We start from the raw sequence: 8,674 nt of genomic DNA, 5'->3' as shown, positions 1-8,674 counted from the left end.
AATGGTACTTCACAAAACCTATGTCAAGAAGGGCAACATTAGGAGGCAAATATGTCTCACATCTATCTGAAAAGGACAACAAAATGCATAGCGTATGTGTACTGATATTTAATGTTTGTGGTGGTACATTATGTTTAGGCAAACATTCATATCTAGGCAGGGTCCTTTTCTGTGCTGAGGTCTGAATTAGACATTCATAGTTCTTAATACTGGTATCAACTCAAGAGTTTGGGTTAGATTTTTGATTCTGAATAGCATTAATAAAAGTTCTTCACTATGGCAGGAAAAAATTCTTCAGTGAGAAGGTGGTTGGGCACTGGAACGGGCTCCCCAGGGCAGTGAGCAAGCTCCCAGGCTGCCGGAGTTCAAGGAGTGTTTGGACAATGCTCTCAGACAGGGTTTGAATTTTGGGTGATCCTGTGTGGAGCCAGAAGTTGAACTCAATGATCCTCCTAGCTCCATTCCAACTAGGAGTATTCTGTGATTTTTTTTTTTGTATGATCTACAGGTAATTTGTATTGCTTCTGTGTTTTCATTTTCAAAACTGGTAGACTGCTAGAGTTAGCTGGATTTTATACACCTATGACAAGCAAGTAGAACACAAATAAGGGAACATTAAGTAACATGCCAAACTGGATCTCATTTCCAGTAGCTGCAGTAACTTAAATAAACAAGGACTGGTAATAGATACCATAGGGTTTGATTAGGAGTAGAAATATCACAATGAATCAATAATTTCACTGAGTTTTATATATATATATTTTATCTCCTGAACTTTCTGTGAACTTGAAGTCAACAATTCCTTTGCATGACAGATAATAGCAGGCTACAATACTTCCTGCTACTCCTGCTGTGCACTTCTTGCAAGTTAAACTATTCTTATTTAGAAAACCCTGTGTTCACCACATTAATAGACAATTTATTCCTAAAGGTACAGTGCAATTTTTGACATGTTTTCTAGTATTTTTAATGATTTGTCCAGCAACAAATGTAGAACACAATTCACTGCATACTGTAGAAGTTGAAAAAAGATGGATAAGAAAAAAAAGACACAGCGCTTGACTCTAAACTTTTCTGATGCTTTGTGGAATGAAGAAAGGATGGAAGTTGTGGGTGCTTCCCTCTCCTTTCCCCCTTACTTGCTCTCTCACTTCTTTTCCTTGTTTCATCTTTCACCCTAGCAAACACAAGAACGAGTAAGAAGAATTTAGAATTAATTTTAAAGACACCTTTTCTGCTTTGTAAGATGCTCCCAATGAGACATTTTCACTTACAAACTTCGTTGACACTACGTTATTTACTGATTTTCCATTTCTAAATTTAAGGCCTCATTCATCAAAACACATAAGGACATGCATTATTTGAATTACATGCTTGAGACCAAATCCAAAATAGACAGTAAAATGTCAAACACATATCTGTGATCTAGGGGTGATTATCCAGAGGATTGCATAAGTATACCAAGAGACACTACCACAGCAGGGAGGTAAGACCCACTCCAAAACTGTTCCCAGTTTTGGACTCCCTTCTGCAGTATATAGGTTGTAATACAGGCTTGAAATAGTCTCAAGTCCTCAAAGAAATACTGTACTAAAGTAATATTATAATTTTTTGCAATATTTTTAAGTGCAAGTAAGGAAAATGATGGCTATCTAAAACCAAGCTGGAACAAATTAGTGCGATAAGGAAAAGAATAATATTCTTTATTTGGCTTTTACTGGTCATTACTTGTAAAGTTCAGAGTGATATCAAGGATGCATTGACTTGACAAATACAGTGTACACACGGTCAACATTTGCTTGACAATACTAAAAGGTGGCTTCCTGAGTGAATTGCTATTTTTGGCAGTGGGAAGTTATTCCTCCACTGCAAAATATGTGAAGAAACACTGAATCTCACCTAAGATTACTCAGCATTGGTAGCAATCAGGTAGCTCTTTTCTGTGTATGATGAGAGGTATGCGAACATCAGTTATACATAATTAACATGAAAATGAAAGAAGAAAAAAACAAAGATATTCCGAGAGAGATTGATAGACCTAAAATGAAGAATGAATACATAATGAATGATTTTTAACTGTCACATTCAAACAAGCTTTCAGATATGGCAGAAAGTGCATTTGACATTATACAAAAAGAATGGAAAGCCATTTGTAAATTTTATATTAATTCAGCAGAGATTGTTCTTTATTAAAACTAGGAAAGAAAAGTGGATTAGAAATATCACATGAGATACAATTACAGAAAAAAAAAGGCAAGATTAGTTAATTCTACTCAATAAATTATGGCCAGAAAAAATAAACAAAGACAAAAGCAATATAGCGATAACCCATAAAAAGATCAGATAAAAGATAGAAGAGGCTGTGTTCACTGGCACTGAAAGCAGAAAAAGCAGCACTGAAAGGAGACATGAGAACATTTATCAAAATGTCTGAAGACTTACTGGATATTTTAAGTCATGACAAGGAAATTCCAAAAAGGACTAATGACTGGGGAAGAGGGTGGTGAGCTAGCTCAACTTATTTTAGAGGAACAGAAGAACAAGGCAGAACATCTTCAAAACACTGCAAGAAGATGTCTTACTTCGCTAGTGAGAGATGGCAGAACTTGATGCCTATCTTGAAGAGCATGTGTTTAAAGTATCTGCTGAAAGATAGAAAAATCATAAGTTATCAAATACAATTCAAATTATTATAGCACAGATACAAGGAAATGAAAACAACGTGATTTTAATGTATGTCCCTGAAGTTTTATGTGAAAGTAGGAATATAGAATCTACACTCCTGTTCTTGCAGAAAGCCTTCAGTGTAGCCAACTACAATGAGGTAATTCAACCGCACTAATTCAAAGCAGTAGTTTTAGAGTTGCCATTCATTGCAGGCTCCAGAAACACAGTAAAATTTGCTCTAATTGATCTTACATACACAAGAGCTTTCTCTGGAATACAATGATAGAGCAACATACAAGATGGTAGATGCCTCTTGTCCTGAATTGGATGGGATTTAAGAATGGATTGTCATGGCACATGACATTCCAACACTGGAAACCTCTCATGTGGCAATTCAACATGTTAACAATAAGCATCCTGTGAATTAGATGCAGCTAGGAAGTCACCTTGGTGATAAAGACTTCTCCTCCCTCACCTTCAGTAAAATCCAGCAGAATGAATTCCGCTAAATGATCATTGTTATTGAAACAGGTCTTTCTATATAAGTGAATTGAGGGAAAATAAGGATTTGTAGCCAAAAATCCATCTCATAACTAAACAAGTTAAAAATATGTGATGAAAATTGCTGTCTTGCCCCAATGCCAAACAAACAGGATGTATAATAGACATAAGCAATACTGCAGATATCTACACTTAACTTTCCTCTATTGAGAAGCCAAAGTCATTACAAACTTGCACAACCTCATTCAAAACACAAATAATTTTTTTTATGTAAGTTCAGAACAATTAAGTCTCCCATATAAATTACGGTCTTGCATGATTAAAAAACATTGAAATCAAGTGGAATAGTCCTCAAACACATTGCAGAGTCCTAGAAAAATAATACACTTATCCTGTACAAACAGCACAGGTGTCTAAGATCGCTGTTTAAAGAACTGACTAAAAAAATTAAGAAATGAAGAAGCCTTGAAATGAGAACATAGATAACAGAAACAGTACAAATAGTAGAAAATAATAGGGGACAGATTTTTATTTTTATTTTTTTAAAATCATTCAGCAGTAATAAGGAGAATCTAACCTATTTCTGCAGTTATCCTAGCTTTGGTCCCAAAGGGTTTAATCAACGGCACTCTCTATTTCTCCATTAGTTTTAGTTCAAATATAATACAGATTGAACATGTTGACTTAGTTCCTCATTGAGGGGAAAAAAATAACAAATCAGTCTTTTTTTAAATTTGGTCTTGATCCCCTAAACTGTCAATGAAATATTCTTTCATACAGAAGAATAGATTTCAAACGGATTAATTTAATCAAAATTAATTCTGGATGAGGAAACCAAAGTGGCACGTTGTACAGTGGATGGATGGGTACAGCACAATATGTACTGAATTAGTTCAGGAAGACAGGACCATGTCCAGCCTATTGCCTAGAGGAGCCCCATCCAGCCTCTAAACCCTGTCTTTTATTCCTGGGAGCCTGTTAATACCTACCAAGCATGAGTTCCAGTGCAGACCAATAGTTAGCAGATAGTAAGTATCAGGAAGCCAGTTTTGAGAATGAACAAATACAGTGAGACGAATGTGAATCAGTGTAAGGGCAGGTTTTGAAACAATGAGTAGCAAGGTGACTACCCTCTTCACTAGGCTTCTATAAGCCTTACTCTTTGCTTTATAAGAGATCACTGATTTCCACCAGCACAACTACATTTGATTTACCCACCATTGCTCACCCTGCTCCTACCTTCGTCTCTCAGTAGAACAAGCAAACTTCCACGAGGGCAGACTTCTCATATCCACACACATTCTTTATTCATCTCCATATGGTGATAGGCTGCTATTTAGGCACACAAGATCCAACTGGGTCTCATTTACATATATGAAAATCCAAACATTGTCTTCATTGGCTTCAGTAACATTAGTGCTGAAATGATACCTGCGCACCTAGGGCTCAACTCTGTCAGCACGCACTAGTGACTGAATTACTTCAGTATTACAGTACAAATGTGATGCTAAAGAATTCAGAATACAAGAAAAACATTGTCACTCCCATTTATTTTTAATTTTCCCATATCTTTTGCAGTTGGTATTTCCTCATTAGAAATACCAAATAATTGCTCAGACATTCACTCGTCTAATTCCTTTCGTTATGAAACTTCTGTATTACTCTGAGCAAAGATAAATCTCTGTTGAAAAGCTCTTTTAATCTGAAGCTCAAATTATCAGCTGAAAGTTCATTTCAAGTTGCAGCTCGTACAAATTCAAGACATATTTGCTCCTAAAACTCAGTAGGATAGATAGCTCAGTCTGACTTCCTAATTACCCTAATAAGGGAATTGGATATCGTGGGGTTTACATACCCCTTTTCTGACAGTTAGCTCTTGAATCCCAAGAATTGATGTGATTTTACATTTTCTATTTACTACATTTTGAACAGTTTAATCAAACATCCTAGCTTCCAGCCTAACGTCTGTCACATTAAAGGTTAGACTTGAAATTCCTGAACCTCTTCCTCTGAGTTCATGAAAACTGTTACGAAACTTGCAAATATGAAGAACTGACCACAAATATAAAAATGTGCTATTTACTTCCTGTTTGAACTTCACTAGCTCAAATTCCATTTATTCAATTTTCCTGAGGCTTTGCAAACTTTCTTTAAAAGAGCATTCCTTATCAGATTAGCTGTCTACTTAGGAGGACTTATGGGGCATCAGATTTCTACTTCATTTTGCTCTACATGTAACGCTTTAGTTGTTTAGGTGATTACAGCTCCTACATTTCAGTTGCATTAGTCTGTCAACCAAAACAGTTTAGTTTCAACATTACACCTTTTCTGTTTTAGATGCATTCACAACAAGGTGTTTGTTAATTAAACTAACAAACAAAAACTTCAGAGAAAATTGCTTACAAAATAAGTTAGATCACACTCTCCAGAAGGTTTTTCTCTCCTATCAGAGCCAAGCACATTCACTTAGAATCCTTCATAATCTGGTCCATGTCCCTAAAATACTCAGCAGATAGAAAAGAGAAGCAGCTCTGGCTGTACTGAAAAAACTGACTCGAATCAGAGTACTCCTTATCACTTCCCAAAGGCAAAAGCTGTTCTATTTCAATGAGTGGACCATTATAATACTAAGTTATGCAGTGAAAGTTATTTTGGGTACATGTTCCTTCACAATCCAACTCTGGCATTATAAAGAATATGATCATGGCCGTAATCAGAACATGTCAATCAGACTGTGACTCTCCCAAGTCCTAGGGACACTGCATTTCTGGATCCAGATGGGGCACAGAAGGGAGGCATAAGACAGCTGCTCAGACAAGCAGCGTGCACAGGGACAACATCAGACTCCTCCCCTTAGAAATCATCAGCATGATGATGGAGGAGCTCAGGCAACTCCAAAATTAGGTACTAGCCATGGAATCGGGCTGTGTTTTTCAGTACCACAGCACCCTTCAAGACCTGTCATAAATATCCACCTCTTCTGCCAGATATTTTATAGCATTGCAATGGGAAATGTGGCCACCTCGTGCAAGCTGGTAACGTTGCCACACAGCATAAAAGGAATATATTATTATGGACTGAAACCAACTACTGAAGTAACTGACTATGAGTGCATTCACATACTGTCTCACCTTAAATGAGAACAGCTAATGCTGTAGGTAAGGTTATGGCACTATTGTCTGTTTTATTTAAGCACAGGCACTCTGCAGCACAGCACAAAAAAAATAAATAAAGACCAGCTAAGAGACCAGAATGACAGTCCTTGCTTTGAAGAACTTGTGATCCAAAATCCAGGCACCAGGATGCGCTCACAGAAGAGGAACGCTGCTTGTATAGCTGTTACCTTTACATTCCCGCTACCCTAACCTCAGTGTCACAAAGGATCATAAGGCTGAAAGGGACCCCTGGAGACCATCTGGTCCTGTCCTGCTCAAGCAGGGCCACCTGAAGGAGAGTACACAGAACCATACTCAGAAAGGGGACTTGATCAGTGTGGAATATAGGGAGACTGGATGCAGGAAAGAGGTTGGAAAGAGAACACATATTCTCCAGATCACATAAGAGATCTTTCTCAGAATCATCTAGAGCTGACATATCACAGACCAGGACCATACTGAACTATCTACTTCTACCCTCTGTCAGGTAGGTGGAGCTAAAGAAAAACCTATTACAGCAGCCCTGACTTTGTTTTTATTGTTATTTCATAGAATGGCTTAAAAGGGATCTCAAAGATCATCCAACTCTATTCTCCCTGTGTAAAGCGATGGAAAAAACAACAATGACAACAGAGCAGCAAGATTCCAGGCTACAGCAAGTGAGGATTTGCTCAAACACAACAGCAGCAGGCACAAAAAAAAAAAAAAAAAAAAAAAAAAAAAAAAAAAAGGAAAGAAGCTGCTTACCTTGAGAAGGCTTCAGGTATGCAGGGATATCCACAGAGATACCCTTGCCTCCACTGCCAACCCTTAAATGAGGTCTGGGAAGGGGTGGATCCTGGCTCCACCCCTTCCAATCACTCAGGTGCATTGCATGCACCTGAGCTCCCCTGGGTTGGCCCAGCCTTCCCACCAGGTGCTCGATCACTGGCTCAAGCTGTGACTTAAGCATTTCCACTATGCCCTGCCATGGGCAGGGTTACTGATTGCTACACCAGGCAGCAGATCAGGTTGCCCAGGGCCCCATCCAACCTGGCCTTGAACACTTCCAGGGATGGGGTACCCACAACTTCTCTGGCAGCCTGTGCCAGTGCCTCACAACCCTGTGAAAAACTTTCCCGACATCTAATCTAAATCTCCCTATTTTTAGTCAAAAACTGTTCCCAGTGATGTCTCCCCGAAGCCTTCTCTTCTCCAAGCTGAACAAGCCCAACTCTCTCAACCTTTCTTCATAGCAGAGGTGCTCCAGCCCTCTGAGCATCGTCATTGCCGCCTCTGGACCTGCTCCAACAGCTCTGCATTCTCCTTGTGCTGGGGGCCCTGGATGCAGTACTGCAGACGGAGCCTCATGAGTGCAGAGAAAAACTCTTTGCCTGAAAGTCCAAACTGCGGGAATACCACAACACTGAAAATCTCCTCGGTGCTTTCTTTCCCGTGCTGTCTAGATCTCTATGCTTTCACAACCAAAACATAACACCTTCCTGCTGCCTCCCTCCCACGCCCGCACCCTGTGAAGCCTGGCGTTAATCACGGGCTCCTCGTCGATCGCGGCACACCCCGGGCCTCCTCCTCACACTGTGCACGGACGGTAAGTTTCTGCCTAACGCTGCGCACCCCCAGGTACGCTGCGCGGCCGCCGCCCTCGGCGCTCCCCCTCAGTGCGGCGCCGCCGGGCAACGGCGCCCCCTTGCGGGCGCAGGGCTCCCCGCAGACAGCCGCGGCGCTGCCGGGAGCCGGACCAGAGCTCGTCATGGCACAGCCAACTTTTATCCCTGCTTCGCGGCCGCCTCCGCGAGAAGGAGAAACCGCCGGCAGAGTCAAGGCGGCGGGAAGAGCCGAGGAACCGCGCCGCTGCCGCCGCCTCTCCCTGCAGCCGCGGCTGCTCAGCGCGGGACAACGCACGGCTTTTCGGGCGGTTTCCACTCCGTTGGGGGGTTCCGCCGAGACGGGCGCGGCGGCTTCACCTGGAGGCACTGAGCATGCGCGCGGCGGCAGAGCACGCCGCCGATTGGGAGCGCGATGCAAGAGTAGGACGGAGCCGGCGAGCAGCCGCGACTTCGCGCTGCCGCGCCGCCGGAGCGGTACCGCCGGGCGCCGCCGCTCCCCATGGGATTTGATGCCGTCGCTTTGGACGCTGCTTGCTGCGAGGATTCTGCACCCGCCGGCGATTCCCCTCGGCTGAGCGGTTGCGCGGATCTCCCGGGCATGACCGGGCGGGCGGCGGGAGAGAGCCGTGCTCCGCTGTTCCCTCGCCGGGAGCCGGGCGGAGGCAGCGCGGCGGTGCCCTGAGGGGCCGGGGGAGACGCGCGGCGCAGCCTTCGGAGCCGTCGGCGGGGGGCGATGAGGGGGGT

This window comes from Numida meleagris, chromosome 4, assembly GCF_002078875.1.
Source record: "Numida meleagris isolate 19003 breed g44 Domestic line chromosome 4, NumMel1.0, whole genome shotgun sequence".
Lineage (NCBI taxonomy): Eukaryota > Metazoa > Chordata > Aves > Galliformes > Numididae > Numida > Numida meleagris.
This window is presented reverse-complemented; position numbering follows the sequence as displayed.